Genomic DNA, 19,986 nt, shown 5'->3' on the forward strand with positions numbered 1-19,986 from the left:
TCAAATTTTGCACAAAAATATGCAATTTAAATAATATTGTTTATAATCAGCATAGCGTAGAAACCAGAGAGTCATCAATAATTAAGTAAGTAACAGATTCAAAACAATATGAGAGCTGAGCGACATGAAAATATAAAACAACAAACGTTACGACGCAAATTGTAATAATGCGGTAAAATGTAATAAACTGTTTTTATTACAATTTACCGCAGGGCAGTTAATACATTTTGCCGCACTTTTTATTTAAATTTACAGTTTGCCGCGGTATTACAATTTCCTGCGGTGTTATTACAATTTGCGTCGTAACAAACACGCCATAGTTCGATATGCATAGTTATTACCTAAGCAAGCGAATTTGACCATAGTCCTACCTTCAAACGATGTGGCAACGCCACAGATGCACGGCTGCTTCGTTGATGAAGCTGTACACTGGCGTACTGACGACTAAAAGGTACGCACTTCTCTGCAACCTCATAACGCGCTCGTATTATCAGCATGTGGAAGAAGTGCAGAGACCTGATTAGGTGGTATGGTATTCGAAGCTTGGACCGGTTCGGTTCCTTAGAACAGGTAGCAATTACGCAACGGATGAAGAAATCGATGTTACATGACATGAACCATTATTTGATTTTCCCACTGCAATTTAAGATTTAAAAATTGTACCAAGAAGGTTCTATTATGTGCTGGGCATATCACGGCTTTAATAAAGATTGTCAGTGTGCTGTATGAAGTGTCTTGCTTGTCTCCAAAGTCAGGACAATCTATGCTCAAATAGTTAACGTAACGGATATCAGTACGTCATCGATTTGAACAGGCACCGTTAAGGTATTCCCACATGCAACCCAGTAATTTTATCTGACATGCAAAGGAATACTACAAAGTCTGTCGTAGATTCACAATGCATCTACTGATTGGGTGTTATATCTATTTTCTGAGGCAGGCTGGTGTTGATGCTACGTCTTAAACAGGACAGTCATAACTGACAGTGATTGGTTCAGGTAACCATAGTCGCACTTCTTGAAAGTATAACTATATATATATTTTACACACACACACACACACACACACACACACACACACACACACACACACACACACACACACACACACACACACACACACATGTATATCCACATGTATAGGTATCCCACATGCACATCATTACAGCCATCCTGTCTCAACATGTATGTATCCATTAAACGGCTCTCTTTTAACAGCTCCGGTAAAAAGAAAGCTTGGTTGTGAAAAAGTAAACAAAACAAATATATCTCATGTTTTATATGTGTTGGATCGTAACATCTCTCAGCGTGAGTGGCAGAAATACTCACCAACATTTTAAAAGCCATTTTTAAACTCTCTGGTTACGTGTTTAACGAGAATATACTGAGATACATAATCAAGTTGGATAGTCATAGCAGTTCTTTTCCCAGCTGGTTTTATACTTCACGTTTCCCCTTAAACTTGAAGATTAATATACACGAGTACATTTCGTTGTGAGAAGTAACTGGGGAATTACGAAAGAAAGGTCTCGATGTCCATAAAGGATATTTCTGGCAATAGTTTGTTTCAACACACGCAGCGTTCGTATAATACTTTGATACTATTTTTCACGTATTATACGCAACGATTAATGTTTGCTTAGAACCTGTTGTTTGGGAATACCACCTAATGTAATCGCAGTGATGTGACTAGTCTGGATAAACTGGCGTGTACCTTCAATCCTCAGTTTACACACTCCTGGAGCCTGCTGGACGAGGGGGAACTCCACTAGGGTGGACATTTAGGTAACTTGAAAGGATTCTAGGTGGAATGTTTACTTAAGCGAGCTGAAGAACCTCCACAATTCTAATGTTTTCTTCTTGGTTAAGAATTCTTCATTACATGTGTAAGTAAATATTTATGATTCCTTAAGGTGGGTTCCTATTAAGATCCAATGGCGTTTCACGAGTTTGCTTCCCTTGATTTCACATCTGTAAATATATGACGGCACAACATTTTTCAGCAAACCTGTTCAACAGAAATACTCGTGTGGTGATCCCAGGATAGCTAAGGCTAGTAAACCTTATGTGCCGGAACATGGCACCCGAGTTGGCACTCATTTCATTCCGTGTCGGTGTGACATTTAAACACAGGTCAGGGTGACGAAATCAGTGTAACCCAAGATAATGTACGTATATAAAGTATACGTGTTTCCTAGATACCTTCTCAAATAGTTTCCTAGATACCTTCTCAAATAGTTTCCTAGATACCTTCTCAAATAGTTTCCTAGATACCTTCTCAAATAGTTTCCTAGATACCTTCTCAAATAGTTTCCTAGATACCTTCTCAAATAGTTTCCTAGATACCTTCTCAAATAGTTTCCTAGATACCTTCTCAAATAGTTTCCTAGATACCTTCTCAAATAGTTTCCTAGACACCTTCTCAAATAGTTTCCTAGATACCTTCTCAAATAGTTTCCTAGATACCTTCTCAAATAGTTTCCTTGATACCTTCTCAAATAGTTTCCTAGATACCTTCTCAAATAGTTTCCTAGATACCTTCTCAAATAGTTTCCTAGATACCTTCTCAAATAATGCAACATTAACGTTGTATTGCAAGTGTACTATTTGTCAGGATCCATGCAAGACAACATGTTGTTTCTAACAACTAGTTAATGATTCATATGCTTTGCAAGGATTTAACCTTACAAAATGGCAATTATCCTTTAATCTCGTGTTCAGACTCAGCGGATGCACATTTGTTTTTAATTGCGTCAATATTTACCGGGCTTCCAGCGTTGAGCGTTGATAAGTGGTTCCGGAGCAATGTACATTTACAATAACGTTTATGTAAATCTGCTGTTGATGTATGCCTACACATGATCGGATTATTGACTCGATTAGCTGCTGTGGCCATTTCGTTGTATTTATCCGGAACATCATTCACGCTCCCCATCTCTATCTCCGCCTGTCAAGGGAGAGCTTCCACTCAATATTGAATACTTTATCTGATTACTGGATGATATTAGATTGGGCTGTCAGAATCCTCACACTATTTGTGATTGTTTTCACACATGACCACTAATTGTAACTCCAGTCTAAATACAAACAGCATATCGGAGGTCCCGGGGTTAATAGCAAGAGACAGCATAGACAATTAGTTTGTGAGCTTGCTGTTTTATATATTGCATGGTAGGAAAAACTGTCTTTGATCTTATAAATAGGAACATGTCGCGACTACACGACACTTTCATCTGCTCAAATAAGTGTGACCTACACTGCGCGAAACGCATTCTGTATTTGAATATTAATAACATCGGTGGTATGCTTGGTGGCTTCTGTCCCAGCTGTTGTCTGTATTATGTACTGACTGGACGTTTTAACAATGGGATCAATAAACCTAAATTATAAACAATAAATCAACGTCAGTTATGGGTGAAATAAGGCTATAATGAACTCCTTGTGTCGGGCTTTGGTGAAGACGCGTACTAGATCTATAATGATATAATCAGTGAAGAAAAACATAATGGAGACACGTACAAAATAATCGTTGATGCTAAGCTGAATAATTCCTCGCGGGCGTGACTACTGGAGAGTTCTTCATATCCCTTTCATAGAATGAACGTACACAGTCCTTGCTTTATAGATCGATGACTCATCTGAACAAATCTCTAGTGTGACTAGATGATGTTTGTGAAACATGTCACCATTCACGTCACCCAAAGCACCATCATGGCAGTGGGTTATCCATATCCACCAACGATCACACTTGCGTCACATGATCACCCCGAGATCGTTATCTGATACATTTGTGTTTTGCCAATTTGTTTTGTAGAGAGCACGTACTAGCACTCATAAAAAGAGGGTTTTATTGATATGAGCTAGGACTGCACGTATTAGTAGTATATAGCAATACGCTTTTCAAGCTATTGGAATATGTTTTCTGAGAACATGTGTATTCGCTAAAGAACGTAATTGGAGATTTTGTAATGATCTTTTACATTTCAATGTACACATTCTTTCATTCACTACAAATGATGTCCTTCGTTAATCACAGACAAAACGACATAGTGTATTCCATTAAATTGTATAAAAAAGAATATAGAAGTAATGACTATGCAACCTAATTTTGCGATTGTTGTGATCAGGACCATGACACCCTATGTTTAGGGACTGATAATATAGAAAATAGGACTGACATTTACAGTTAGTGTCACTCACTGTCAAACACTTAAATTCCCAATATATCGCAATACGTATCACAATACGGGTACCCGAATCCCAATATATTGCCATACAACTGTTTGCCAATGCATAGCCCTAATATGAACTATAATTAACTTCACAGTGGCATGATATGTGTGATCACTGGAGGAGTTGTGTTAGTTGGGAGGAAAATCGACGAAATAATCAAACTGATTATTTGCAATGGCGTGAATAGCGCATTCCATGTATTCCTTAGCTTGGTACAATTCCCTATATATGAAGCTTTAGTATAACGCACCTCCCATCTAAGTAAGCCTGAGCAAGTAGTAGTTTATGTAGTCCTTCTTTATCTGTATCTGTTGCATGCATAGAATCTTACGGTATTTCAGAATTGTATTTCCACAGCATAAATGCCACTGCATATGTGCATACATGTATTGTTGTGGATAATGTTATCTAAATACAGTTTTATAGTACACAAAGTAAGACGATCTGTAAAGATAAATCGTTTGATTATATTCTGTTGTTGTCTTGTACTGTGTCGTCAAACCCTGCCTGGTGACAGCGACCAATGAAGAGTGACTGGGGCTGGTAACTGAGGGTAGTTGGACGTCCTTCCACAAGTCTGCTGTTTGTTGCATTATGTTGGAGACTCTAATGTATTTTCGATTCTTCCTACACAAATTCCTGGCAAGACACAGAGCCCATCGAAAGGAGCCAAGAGGTCTTTTTTACAAAACTCTCATATCTATGAAAAGTAAAGAAAGAAAAACGGCACAGCGACAGTTTGGTGATTAACACACGCGTCACCAGTCTTAACACATGGGGAGATAAAGTGTCAGAATCACAAACCACGTAATGATGATGATGATGATGATGATGATGATGGAGATGATGATGATGGTGATGATGATGTGATGATTTGATGATGATCTGACGATGATTTGGTGCCACTTCCTAGTTCAGGTTGTGATCTCGAACCTGATGAAAGCTAACACAACGTTGCTGAAATGGTCGTCGTAAATAGCATGACTTTCGACACAAAATTCAATGAGTCAAAGACAAAGATTTTTACGTGATAGAATGAGATTGTACAGCCACCTATTGGGAAGGTCCATGGCTACTACGCGAGAGGCAACACGGAGGTATCACTACAACATTTTCATTAACGCAGAGATGTCGCCCAGTATTGTTTGAACTTCTGCTGCTCGAGGCACCACACCAGCGAAATAATAATTCAGTCCTTGTCCACAACTCATTGTGGAGGCAAGATGGCAGCAAATCCTCGTAGCCAACATCACTTACATTATTCTTCTATGTAGGCTATTATCAGGCCTGGAAGAGACAACCCGTGGTCATGTTATAGATCACAGCCAATCTCCGATCTCTTTCCCACCAAGGAAGCCGCCGATAAGTCTCACGCACGCCACTTGTCTTCAGTAATTGTGTGTTTATTTCTCTTGATATCCCCTCGCGATTCATAGTGAAACTTTTAAACCTGAATAAGACTGACAGCCAAGACACAACACTTAGTGTCGCTAAACGTTCAGGAAATACAGTTAGTACTAACTAACTAGATAACGCTTGCACAGCTATCTTCTCTGAACACTTTCGAATGAAATAACTACAGTCCGTTTGAGTCAGAAATGAACTACAAATGTTATCATTGTACAAAACTGCCACATAACTATAAACAGTACACTTGTTTCACCCGCCGCGACAGATAACAGCTTTTGCGTTTTCAGTGATGAAAGTTTCTTAAACAACTTTTTAGGTGGAGTCCGGAAAATACTGAAATAGAAGAAAGCTGTTTTGTATTAGTAAATGATAAACATGTGTACTGTTTATGTTTATGTGGCAATTTTGTATAATTATATAAGTTGCAATTCATCGGTCCGTTTCTGACTCAAACGGGCTGTAACTGGAACATCATTTCAACCATCAAATACCCATGAGGAACATACAGTATGAAATGTAATCCGCCATTGCCGGGAGGTTAGGCATCCACCAGTTGCTCGCGACCTCGCAAGACACTCTGCAATAATTTGTGTTATCCCGGATTTAGCGGTACAAAATAAAACCAATCATCAGTCAGGGCTCCTTTATTTGTAAACTAGAGCATATAGCTGGTACATTATACAGATACTATATGAGTGCTACTTTATTAACGATAGTCTGTTGCAAACATCACCATAAATGAATAAAGTCGATGGACATTATACAGAAATCAAACGAACTCTTGTGGTCGTAATGTCCAATTTACAACAGTGTTTCAGTATGGGATAAAGCATGAGCCGAGGGCATTATGAGGAAGGCAGTTTTGTTTAACGCCGCACTCGGCATTATTTCAGCTATATGGCGACGGTCTGTAATCCTGTGATCAACAGCATGAGCATCGATCTGCGCAATTGGGAAGCGAGGACATATGTCAACCAAGTCTGACCAGCCGACTCCGTTAGTCACCATTTATGGCAAGCATGGTTTGCTGAAGGTCTATTTTACCCCGTACCTTCATGGGTCGCGGTCATTTTGAAGAAGTAAGGCTGTTTTCCCAAGGGAAATGCATTCCTGAGGGAAAACTGCCCTACTTCTTCGTAATACCCAACGTATAAACTTACTGAAGATATACACTTTAGAAATAATTTCAGTATTTGGTATTCACTGAAGAAACAACTGGGATGAGACTGGTAGTCGACGCCTCGCCTTGCACGCGCAATACACGCCTTGCAAGCGCTTACCTGCCCTGAACGTGCACTGCCCGTCTTGCAAGAAATATACGGTTCTTACCAAGAAATTACCGCGTTCTTCGCAGCGATCTTTCGGAGCCTAGTGGATGAAACCGCCAAGCTTAAAAGCGAAGGGGTACAGGTTCGAAACCGTGTGTCGGCATCACGTTGGAAATTGTTAATGATGTCATATTTTACGATCACATCCAGTAATGGCAAGACAAAGTCGTATCAGTCTTCTAAACAAGTATTAATTCAAAGTTCGGGAGCAGAGGGGCGATATTAAGATAATGCCCGGGTCAGGGGGACATTATGTAGATTATTGCCCGTGGAAGCGAGATTTATCGGGTTTGAACGAAATTACGAAAAAGAGTGTCCCCCGAGAACATTTTAGTAACGTCAGTGGAGGTAAATAATTCAGGGTAAGCTAGGTCTCCATCCCGCTATAAACAGACGTGTGAAACATCAGCGTTTCGTTTATTGATTTATGCAACAAGGAAGGTGTTTTACAATCAGTTTACATAATTGTAATCGATCTTTGGTTTCTTTACCATATACCGAGCAACACAGATTTAACACACAGAACGGAGTATGCGAGAGTCGTTTAGAAATATTTCCAGTTTTGTCGAACCTGCCATACGTTTAGTTTGAAGTAATGATTGAAAGTCATGTTCTGACGCGCAGTCCCTTCTGTACAATACCTCACATACAGCCGCAGCGTGTTGGTTAGTGGTAGCTTAGGGAAAGTTGTTTAATAAGAAGGGTTTTTTCTTTTTCTGGTGAAACATAGAACGTATACCGCAAAGAAGCAAGTAAACATTTGGGTTTAATTATGAGGGTACGTATAAAAAGACACAATGATAGTCCTGAATATGTGTTATTCGAAGACTGCAGAGATACTTATCCATCATTTATCCATAACTTGAGGCACACAAATATACATGACATGTAACATTATGCTCCTGGGATCTGGTATTCATTTGTTGGTAGTCATTGTATACCGTTCGTAAGGAAACTTAGGACGAAGTGTCTTTAACTCTACAAGGAGGCTATAACGAGGGATGATAGAGGGGATCAACAAGAGGAGAATAATGCACTTAGTTGGTCCTGGTGATTAACGCTTGAGGCTTTTCTGATAAGAGATACGCAATCAGCGATCGGCTATGTGGCGGTACCCAGTAAGAACTCATTATCCAAGGGCCTGGATGTAGGCACGTCGGCTGTTCTACGGCTCTTCTAGTTCATCGATGTTAGAGAGAACAAACCAGCAATACATGTATCAACAATTAACGCCGTAGCCTTGCATGATCTGTAAGTCTTTGAGTACAGACAACTTGTGGATTTTCTAACAACAGCGATGCTTTGCAAACCCGTGTCTCTTAGACTAACCCGATACATGTGTCAATGGTGCACATACTACAGTTGTCAAAACCTCGTCTCTCTGTGTCCATGTACATTCCTACGTTTGTCCCAGTTTACCCAAGCACACTGCGCATACAAACCTTATTACTCCATAGTCTCTATATTCCGATGTATATTCCGCATACTAACTTAGTTATTCCCTCGTCTGTCTGTATCCATATAAATGTCTCCCATACTGTAAACGATTGAGAACATCTTTGTTTCCTAATACTGATAATAGAATTTGAAAAAAAAATAGGTGTTACATTTTGTAGATTGGTACTCAAGACGGGAGGAAACTCTTTTAGGTTTAAGAATGAAACTTACCACATCACCTTACTACTACGGGGTTCCTTTGTTGATACACCCGTGAAGGTCCCGGGGTAGAATAGGCCTTCAGCAACCCATGCTTGCCATAAAAGGCGACTATGCTTGTCGTAAGAGGCGACTAACGGGATCGGGTGGTCAGGCTCGCTGACTTGGTTGACACATGTCATCGGTTCCCAATTGCGCAGATCGATGCCCATGTTGTTGATCACTGGATTGTCTGATCCAGACTCGATTATTTACAGACCGCCGCCATATAGCTGGAATATTGCTGAGTGCGGCGTAAAACTCACTCACTCACTCACTCCTTTGTTGGTATGGCAGAAGTGGCAGGAGGTGAGATAAGAAAAGAAAGCTGGTTCGTGGTGATTTTAAGAGGAATGTGATTAATGCAAACGAATCAGGTGACAGACAAGACATTCTTCTGTCTACAATATTCAGAACTTTGAAGAACATTCAATCAGGAGTTGGGACTGAGCACAAGGCAAGGACAGGGATGACGAGGAGGATCAGTACTGCGGATCGCCGGAGACTTGGTCAGATTGCGAATAGATGGAACTGAAAATTCCTGAGAAAGTGAGAAATGAGATGAGTTATAGAGGAAGTTCTTGGGCATGTAATCAAACCCTTGGGGTGAAAAAGCGCGGTGATGAAAGACGCTTAAAGCCGTGCAGGGCTCACGAAATCAAAGGTGGGATAATATTTTCTTTTCTGATGAATGTTCTGTTTGCATCTTTCGAACTGTGAGAATATTTAAACAAAAGTTATCGTGAAACCTATCTGGCACCACCCAAAACACGGCCCGGATTTTCACATTTGGGGCAGACACCATCACGTGGACTAACGCCGTTGTGTATTTTCACTGGAAATTTGGCAGAAAAATAAATTTACATCTTAAATCATCACCTTCTTCCAAGGACCCGAACACTGTGTGAAGATGACTGGATTGTTTTATCATAACAACCTTCTAGGTAAATATGACAACACTGCATAGTAACGAGACAATGAATTTCAGTTATCCCCGTCAATGTACATGAAGGTAGATGTATGCAAGAGGTAAATATGACAACAATGCACAGTAACGAGACAATGAATTTCAGTTATCCCCATCAATGTACATGAAGGTAAATGTATGCAAGAGGTAAATATGACAACAGTGCACTGTAATGAGACAATGAATTTCAGTTATCCCCGTCAATGTACATGAAGGTAAATGTATGCAAGAGGTAAATATGACAACAATGCACAGTAATGAGACAATGAATTTCAGTAATCCCCGTCAAGGTCCATGAAGGTAAATATATGCAAGAGGTGAATATGACAACACTGCACAGTAATGAGGCAATCAATGTACATGAAGGTGAATGTATGGAAGAGGTGAATATGACAACAGTGCACAGTAATGGGGCAATCAATGTACATGAAGGTAAATGTACACAAATGATGCGTATGCAAGCACTCCACCGTAATGAGACAATGAATGCCAGTTACCACCGTCAATGATAGACACAGGAAAAGGATTTGACTGCCGCCGGTATATGTCGGTGCAGCTGAGAGAGGGAGTTGTGCTGGATGAGTAAAACATCTCTCGCTCGTCTGTATCTGTCTGTCTCTTTACTGAGGTAGTGTGGGAATGCTATGAATTATGATGTTCCGAGCTGTTTCTCATATATATATATATATATATATATATATATATATACGTGTTATATTTAGGATTGCATTTAGGACTACAGAGTTACACAACCAAAACCATTCTGAGCCACATATAGAGTGTTCACGTTATAAAGTATATAAACGCGATCTGCTATTGTGTTATTGACAGACAACTCTTCATTGTCTATTTTGTCTCACCAATGCTCCACAATAAACAGATCACCGTCATACAGTAAGAGTATTTCTGACAGGAGCGTCCAACAAAATGACTGCTACATAAACACAGATCTGATAACAATAGCAGGACAAACCGGGATTCGAACCACGACCATAGGTTTACGGAAGCCCAAGAAGCGAGCTCTGGAAACAGTCCGAAGCATATATAACCATTCGTTCAGTGTGCATCTGCCTCTTACTGCACACCGGCTATTTTTCACTCCAAGGGGCAATGACTCGTTATTGGCCACCCACAACACTGCGAAATTCAATGAAATGACTGCGCTTGATAACTCTGAAGATGACATAATATCAGAGAAACTAAACAAGCGAGGTATTGACACATCCTTGACCAAGTGTTTCGATCACGATCAGAATCTGTGTTGTGTTTATATGTTTGAATAGGTTACATGCCACAGACAGTGTGACTGACTGAACACACCAGGTTCCAATACAGTATGGTATACGTTAGTCACTCGGGATTATACAGTTATAAGAATTGAAATCATGTATCATAGCATGGATTCTAGACTTTGCAATAGTTTACTTCATTAACACGCTAATAATGAGCAAGTCTGAGATACTGTTAGAATGCAAGTACATGTTCATGAAACTAAAAATCAAATATCGAAATATGATGTATTACGCTTGAAGTTAAAGTTAGCTCTGTACGCAGGAAATCATTTGTTTACCACATCCGGTAACTATAGGTCGATTTCTCAACTTATAGTTCATACGCAAACTTGAGGGAAACTGACATATCTCTGAAACATCCCCCACAATCAATTAACCCATATCTGTCCATCATAGTTTCAATATTGTTTTGACTACTGACTCCCGACGATATGTCCTAAACATATCCATGAAATCATAATAATAAAAGTGATTTTTTTCTGCTTATATTTGGACATGTGCAGAAGCAGCCTTTCACCTTGAACTGACACAAAATCCCATCGCTGTCGGACCATCTCATGGTCATTCATTTGGAATCATTCATGCCGATAGCCCAAACCGTCCCAGTTATAAGGAACTTTATCATATTTCGGTTGGTTGATTGGTTGCTCTTTAGGTAGCTAACTAGATTGCATGATAATGAATTGATTGTATACAGTTCTCATTTATTGCATCAACTTTGGATAAAACTATTATCTCAATTTCTTTGGGACGTTACATGTTAAAACACTGGAAGTATGTTTAAAGGTAGTCTCTATTCTTAACATTTTGCAACACGTCCAATACAATTGTGAATGATATTTATATATCGTGTTATAGCTAGTCATTCCAAAATTCAGATACAACATCTGTGAGATATGGGGCGCACATTGTCCCCGAACGACCTCCCTATTTCTGCATTATGATGGTAAAGTGAAGAAAAGCAACAGACTGTAACAGATTGGTGCAGTTAAAAGACAAACATGTTTAAAAGCAAATTCCAAGCAAAAAATCTCACTGAATATTCCATTCATGAAGTTTACACATACTGACACTGCCAAGTGTGCAGACACACAATCTGTACAAAAACCAATCTCCTGCAAGCTGAAGCTAATTGGTTTTCGACAAATGCCTCACGGCTGTGGTGCTTTGTTCCTGCCCAGATCGTCAGCAACTGAAGTGTTGAAACAGTTCCATCACTGTAACGCTGAGTGTGGGTAAATAGGTCATCACAAATACCACCTTCTGCCCTATCTCGACATGAATTGGATGAAAATAGTACAAATCGATGAACGACTTCTGCATTAGACGACATCGGGGCTACAGTGGTCTTAAGGTCAGATTACTTACCTTCATATATGACCCGACTTCGTGACGCTGTGCTCAAATACCGGTACACCGTTTCAGCATCTTACAGCCGATGTACAATAAGAAAGCGCCATAGGGCACTGCGTTTTTATCAACGTCATTTGACCAATGATTCTTCAGGTATTCCGATATGAGATCAGACCATAGCTAACAGATACCCAGCTGTCAAAATGTGAATCTCGTGCCTGTACCAGTAAGACTGAAGTCTTGGAGAATCAGGATTGAATCTTGATAAGCGAGGCCAGTACCATCATTAAGAATGGCAGCAGGATCTCGATTATTGTGACGAGTACATTGCCCGTTGAGATCAATGCGTTGCCTAATGACACTTGTGCCTTGAACAGTGAAACTAATGTCACAATTACTGATTTGAGATCATTAATTAATGAGTTACACGCTGGTTATAGAGACTGTTTCTTTGGTAAATGAGAAAAGTACCTTGATGATATTGACTGGTACATCAATAAAGGACCTCCTGGAAAGCGGTTTACTAGAAAATAATTTGAAGGTTTCAAAGGCAAAATGTTTTTGCTTTTCACGGATATGTCCACTCGATGTGGAAAATAAAACCGACAAGGATCAACAGATCTCCTTCAATAGCAACAAGTCCAAATTCGTAGAAATGAATAGTGATACCTCCTCATGAGTGACCTCAAATTAGTAGTACGCACATTGACTACATGCATGTTGATATGGTCAACACAGAGAACATGTACAATGTTCACGTTAATCACTACATAGCAGCGTTGTCTTATGAAACACAACTGAAACAAACACACGCGTTACCCTCATTCATATCACGTTCGACGTCTTTGAGTAACGTCAAAATGCGAAGGTTACGAACATGTGCACGTGCCTGGTAACATGTAGTTTGTGTGTCAATACAAAATAAATCACAAATGTCTCTCACCAAACCTTATCCTTCGTCATATCGAGGACTGCTACACAGACCACGTTAGTTTTGACACACCGTATGTGATATTCCCTATTAATATTTAACTTATTGGTTGAAATCCGTTATCCTGCAACTGTAGCCCATTATGCTGTCGCTCAAGGCTAATATCAAGTGTTCTATGATCAATTCAGACTTGTTCTTGACCGATATGGCACTTCCATTTAATCGCACTGTAGTGCAGGAGGTGGATGCCATACAACTACTCGATATACTACCATATATCCCTTAGTTACAAACAGGAGTATAATGAATTGTTTCACATAATAGATACGTTAAACCATTAAGAAACAGGTTCCACATCACTGACCGCATAACGTAATGCATATTGTTAAAGGGTACGTTTCAGGTAAACCTTCAAACGTTTGTGAGAACTGAGAACAAGTTTTTTTTCTGAATTTTGTGTGAAGCAATACGATGTTAAATCTGGATACATGCCATCCCAAAACACACAATCACGATATTTATGATTCATATAATTGCATTTCTCTCATGGCCCTGCACCTCAGTAACAGGTACGTTATGACGCTGAAACTAATAACCTGTTTCTATGTCACTCACTGATAAAAAAGTTCAGAAAGTATAAATTCACATCCCACTTCTAACGCAGTAAAGACGAAGCGCGTTAAATCACTTTAAAACTATCCACTCACATTATCATAAACACTGGTGCAAAATGAAACAGTCACATATGTAAGGTATGTATGAACGTTAGCGTTCTCTTTGAAAATCTAATTTTAAAACCATACGTGCTATTCCATTTAAGTGCTACAACGTCGCCAATGATCCGGACGACGAGATTAAAAGTGTTCGCTCGTCGACCCGAAGGTCCTTGTTCGATTCCCAACGTTGGTACCTGAAGATCCCCATTCCTGATGTCCCCGTCGTGGTACTGCTGGCAAAATTGATTAAAACCAAGTGACGTATTCACTTTATGGCATTGCAATGAGGTGTCTTGGACACATTGGTATACCATTGGCAGTCTGACTTCGGTTGTTTTGGGGTTTTTTCTCGAGAACTGGCAAACTGTTCGTGTTATCGAGGGGTCAAGACAACCAAAAAGGTGGATTTCTTAACCTAAGTATACCACAACGAGGTTCGACAGTTTGTAATTACGGGCGGGATAGCTTCTGACATCTGAGGACACTAATGACTGGATATAACAAAGGGTACGTATATACTAAGCGGTTATGTGCATACTGTTACACACACTACAGGGCGCTCACTTCCTTTCAAAGATGATATCTGCCCTTCGGTTTCCCACTACAATCCATGATTTTATGAAATGTAACGACCGAGCAAAATTGAAAGTTGTATCTACATGCATGTAAGTATCCGAAACATACATCCTACAACATGTATGTAGTTATGTAGTTCTGTAGTTATGACGCAGGCATATGGTCTCCCAAGAATAACATCTGATATTTGGAATTTACGATATACGATATGTCGTACGTTACGACTTGCATCTTGAATGTGTCATTTCATTATTGCCTTTAGTTAATTTTACGAAACAAATATGATCAAAATAGGAAGACCAGAATTTATGGAACTTACACTGTTATCAAGCCATAAATGTTTGATAACGGTGTTAGTACCTACGCCGTAAGGTCGTACTCACTGCAGTAAAGAAGTTTACTCTCTATAGAACTTGGTTTTCCAAGAAATGAGTAAACCGCAGTGAGATAACGGATGGATTGGTGTGTTCAGGTACAGGAAATAGCTTAACGGAAATGATTAATATCTGGGTGGACTAAGATTAACAAATAAAAATAACTCTGCTGTAACTAGGGTTGAAATATGTAGTGACCGGCGAACTACCCCTCATACACCATTATCCCTCAGTGTCTGGTTAACACCATACAGTGTGTAGGATGCATTAGCACAGGCTATATATCATATATTGCCCGAGGTGTACTCACTGTTTACACTGAGTGGCTATTCCAGCTGGTCGCATTACAAACAAGTAACCTTTAAGGCGAGCCTCATCATTAAATCATTTCCTGAGTTACCGGTCAGTTTCTTTACCCGCGTGTCTAAACTGGGGATTGTCTGCAAACCTGCAGACGTGTATATTTACACTGGACCACAGCATGCACCACACCGACACAGTCCAACGGCAAGTAAGGTAAAAAAGGGTGCATATGCCTACGCTCAATTTTTCATTGTACACTTGAAGAGCCTTTGAACTACGAAAGGTCTTGAGCAGACAAAGGACGCTTGACAAGAAGAAATGTGTATATTTTAACGGTGCTTCGGATGTAGAATGAAACCGAAGCGTTGTCATATCCACACTTGTCTACACTTCGTTTTCACTGTACATTAGAACAGTCGTTATTCGGATCCGTCATAATATAACCAACCATTTTTATTAACAGAGTCTAACTCCGTAAAGCACATGTCGCAGTAACAAGCACATGTGCGCCTTGCAAAATCAGTTGTTGCACGTTAGTATTGTATGTACAAAGCAGCGGGCTACTAACCGTTTGACTCTATCTACACTCAGCGATGTGTGGAGGTATATGTGGGTAAGCTTCAGCGCCTATATATAGATACCAGCAAAACAGAAGCTACACAAGGTTCCTTCGCACGAGGTACCATAAACAGTCGCCACTGATGAACAAACACAGCTAATTACAACAATTAAGTATTCACCTACCACACATTGCATCTGTCAGCTGGCCTGACCCAGCTCGCAGGACTCGAGGATATCCCAGAAAGAACGCACGTGTAAGTCAGCACAAGGACATCTGGCGTCAAGATTTACCTCGGGAAATAAGTTGGATGAGCAATACTGCTGATTGCCTCTTGGCACCTAAGGCCCAGTACTGCTGGTGGCATTAGCTCTGTTGCTCAAGGATTGTTGATCCGATAGAGTCCTGGTGTTGATACCTATCGTTTAACTGTCCAGTCTCCTTTCACTTTCTGTTGTATTTAATTTTCGATCTGTTGAAATTGTTCGATTAATTTTAATTTTTTCTCGTTTTTTTAAAAAAAGAAAACATCGACGGTGTCAGTCTGTTGTCAAGCTACTCTACATGCTGAGTACAGGTCTCCATTCCCAGTACAAGGAGGTGATTTGTTGCTGATGTTCTTCTCTTGAGGATTTATTTTTATATTTCCAAAAGCAGTGAATTATAACATCCCTTTAAACCTTTCACTAAAATGATTTGAGCCTCATTACAAAAACATGCATAGTCGGTCTGAACCATTTCTTTGCACTGAGTAAAGGCTGTATATTACAAATAACATCAAAGTGGTCAGGACGTTCCTGTCGATGAAAATGGAAACGTTTACTACCTAGGTGTCGTCAAGCATCACCATTAACCATCCATTCTGATATACTGTCAACGTTACGAGATAATACTACTTTCTCTTCAAGGAGCCTTTAAACTGCTGAAATGAGTTTGGGAATAAGCCTCGAGATGACCTAGGAGCACCAACATCTTACTCTGACACTTAGGACAGTGATGATTATGGATAATCAACGACTCATCGCATGTGTCGTGGCCAATGTGGTACGTGTCTCTCATGATTGAGATGGGAACATTTTGAGGAATGAACTAGGCACTATACATGTTTCCTAATGTTGGGTTCCATCAAGACTCATAATCTCAGACACTGTTGGTCCTGGAGTGATTCGTATCGATGGATGAGTGTTGGCGTTACCACTATCAGCCCAAGACTAAATGTACCGTAAAATGAATGGAAACGCATGCCTCATTTTTCGAAGAGGGCAAACGTCGTTCCAGCAGCCGGAAAGGTGATGGCCTGAGTGTTCTGAGATTTCAAAGGAATCTTGCTCGCGGACTATCTCGGAAAAGGTCAGAGCATTAATTGTCAGCATATTGATAACCGGGTTTGACGCCCGCTTAAAAATATCACGGTTTAACTATGTGAATTGAGTGGGCTAGTTACATTTTACACATCATTTTGCACAATACGTCAGCCATATCGTTTGAATTTGAATATAAATACTAAATATAGTTAAAAACCTATCTCCGACAGTAGCATAACTAGCTGATTACAGATAAGAACACACTCTGTGTGGATGAATAGCGTCTTTACTCGAGTAATTCGACGTTTCGATGCAGATTTTTGTTTCGTTGTCAAGCAGATATGAAACAGGCAGAAAACGGGGTTTATGTATAGATTATTAACAAAACCAACAAGAAGATAATTAAGAATTAAAGTGGAGTGATGACAATGGAGAGCATATGGTTTAAGGTTAGATCTAGAAGCCAGTGTGATGGTGAGAGCAAGAGAAGTAGAACACAAGCATTTAAGGTTGATTGATGAGTTCGTCTTTGTTCATCCATACATCCTTACTTGGCTTCTAAACAAATGCCACTCAAAGAGGATAGATTATTATTTAAAACCTGTAACAGCATCTAGATGAATACATAATTAATTAATAACATAACATAAAAATGGGATATGTATGGTTTAACGTATGTATTTCTCGTAAATTGTAAAGATTGAATATAAACGTCCGAACGGCTAAAATACGTTCAGTTCAGCAAAGGGCTATATGAAAACTTATTATTGCTTAAATCTTCTTGAAGAGATAATAAATGTTATGTACTGATTTGATATAATGAGTTATAGATCAGGTGAGTCTAGGTTACCATGCAGAGTGTCATTTATATTACATGTCATGTACAAATCTTTATTTCACCTATATTTGACTATTGCGATAGTATTTTGGATAATTATAACAAAGAACAAGTAAAGATTCTAGAAAACCTACACTTGGATGCTCTTCTAACAATATGTGGAGCAGCACGAGGAACCAATCGTGAAAAAGAACTTCAAAAGAAACGGGTTATAGCTCAGTCTGACAGACTATATCACCATAATTTTTGTACATATTACAAAATGGCCAATGGGCTGACTCCTAATTACCTATCTTAATGGGTCCCACCTATTACCTCCATTATGACGGGTCACAACCTCCGGAACTCTAAAGACTTCCAGGCAAATGCAGCACGCTTACCGCAGCATATCCGATCTTTCCTGTCGTCTGTTGTTCAAGCATGGAATGCACTTGATATTAACATTAGAAATGTAGACTCCTTACCTAGGTTTAAGCAATTGATTTCCACAGAAACCAAGCTTCCTTCAAATTTTACATACATTGCTAGTTGTGGCCAGCGACGTTACCAAATTATTCTGTCTAGAATTAGGCTAGGTTGTAGTGACCTAAAAGCACACTTATTTAACAGAATCCTGATTGATAATTGGCCATAACAGAGAAGATGCTACCCGTTACTTTCTGTCCTGTCCCCGTCATGCCCAGTTTAGACTTGACAACTACTTTGTTGTTAATCACCTAAACATACATACTGTACTCTACGGCAAAGACGATTTGGACCCCTTTAGAGAATGATAACATAACTTGGCAGATATCTCATCTTAATTTTGTGCCCGTTTTTCATTTCCATGGAAACAATTTTAGTCTTATACAGGAGATTTGTATTGTTCGATATTTGCAGAGACAAAAAGGAAGACACACTTGAAAGCTCAATCCTGATGTCCTAGGCGGTGTGTGGTGCTGTTCGTGGTACCAGCCATCACAAAATATACGAAGAAACTAATTGTCACTCGACATGTCGTAGAGCATACTTTCATAATGTTTTATGAAATAGTTAATAACACTCCGCCAAGTTATGGTTGAAACATATTTAGTCGTGAAAACGAGTGGATTGGCAAACAAGCTAGAAGCTTATTTCAATGCCTCTCCACGTTACGAAAGTAAATAAACCAAAGTTCTAATACAGGACAGTCACATGACAAACCACAAGGTTAATGCACATGAAGCTATTTGATGGTTAATATTTCCAATGCAACCAATATATTTCTTAGAGCTACTAATTCTCAACAATATTTAGTATCAAATCTACAAGAAGCAGTGACGAAGATCAGATAGTTCACTATTTCCATGTAAGATATTTTTTAAGCTGTATCCATGTTTGTAATTTTCTGCATCATGTCTTAGTACAGTGTAATTGGGACACACAAGTAGATTGCAGTTGTCCCAAACGTGACTGCAATAATCAAATAACGGCAGAATGAAAGACTGGTACATGATCTGAAGTGAACTACGTGACAAACGATATTTCAAACGTCTCAAGCAGTTTATCATAGGGGTAACGCTATCTACAATATTATCAATTTGAGAAGCCCACTCATCATCCTTTTGAAATATAAGACCTAAGTGTTCCCTTTTTTTCGGGGTTGAATTTCAGTTGCCATTTATTCGCCCAAATTGATATTCTTTGTAACTCATCATTAAGACTGTTTGCTGTTAAAACAGGATCTTCTATTATTACGTACAAAGATGTGTCATCAGCAAAAAGACGTATGTTACAATCAATGTTATCCACAAGGTCATTAATATATATTAATAATAATAGAGGCCCTAAAACTGAACCCTGAGGAACTCCTGCCAACACAGGAATATATGTAGAGTTATATCCGTTTATAAGACTTAGTACCTTTTGGACTCTGTTACTTTGATAACTACTTAGCCATTCTATCAATTTACCCAAGGTTGACAACCTTGGCAAACTTGTTCCGCCGAGAGTATCATGTGTTGTTGGTTATAATCTGAGCGATGATTCACATCTTCAGACTATGAACTGTAAATTTGTAAATTATGCGAGGTTCTTTCTTCCAGACACTGTTAAGTCATGGAGTGCATTACCAGCCGAACATACAGAAT

General features: G+C 39.3%; 1 protein-coding gene across 2 annotated transcripts in view; it reads right to left on the reverse strand.

Annotated features, from left to right (window-relative positions):
* Positions 1 to 16,048, reverse strand: part of LOC137274153 (glycine receptor subunit alpha-2-like) — a 63,700-nt gene extending 47,652 nt beyond the window's left edge. The window contains exon 1 of one of the 2 annotated variants that reach the window (XM_067807175.1): positions 15,922 to 16,048. The gene's annotated coding sequence lies outside the window, so the exon portion shown is untranslated. Of the gene's footprint in view, positions 1 to 371; positions 447 to 15,921 lie in introns of those variants that run through there. The other variant, XM_067807176.1, reaches the window with a different exon arrangement.
* Positions 16,049 to 19,986: the final 3,938 nt, after the last annotated feature.

This window comes from Haliotis asinina, chromosome 2 (assembly GCF_037392515.1).
Source record: "Haliotis asinina isolate JCU_RB_2024 chromosome 2, JCU_Hal_asi_v2, whole genome shotgun sequence".
Classification (NCBI taxonomy): Eukaryota; Metazoa; Mollusca; class Gastropoda; order Lepetellida; family Haliotidae; genus Haliotis; species Haliotis asinina.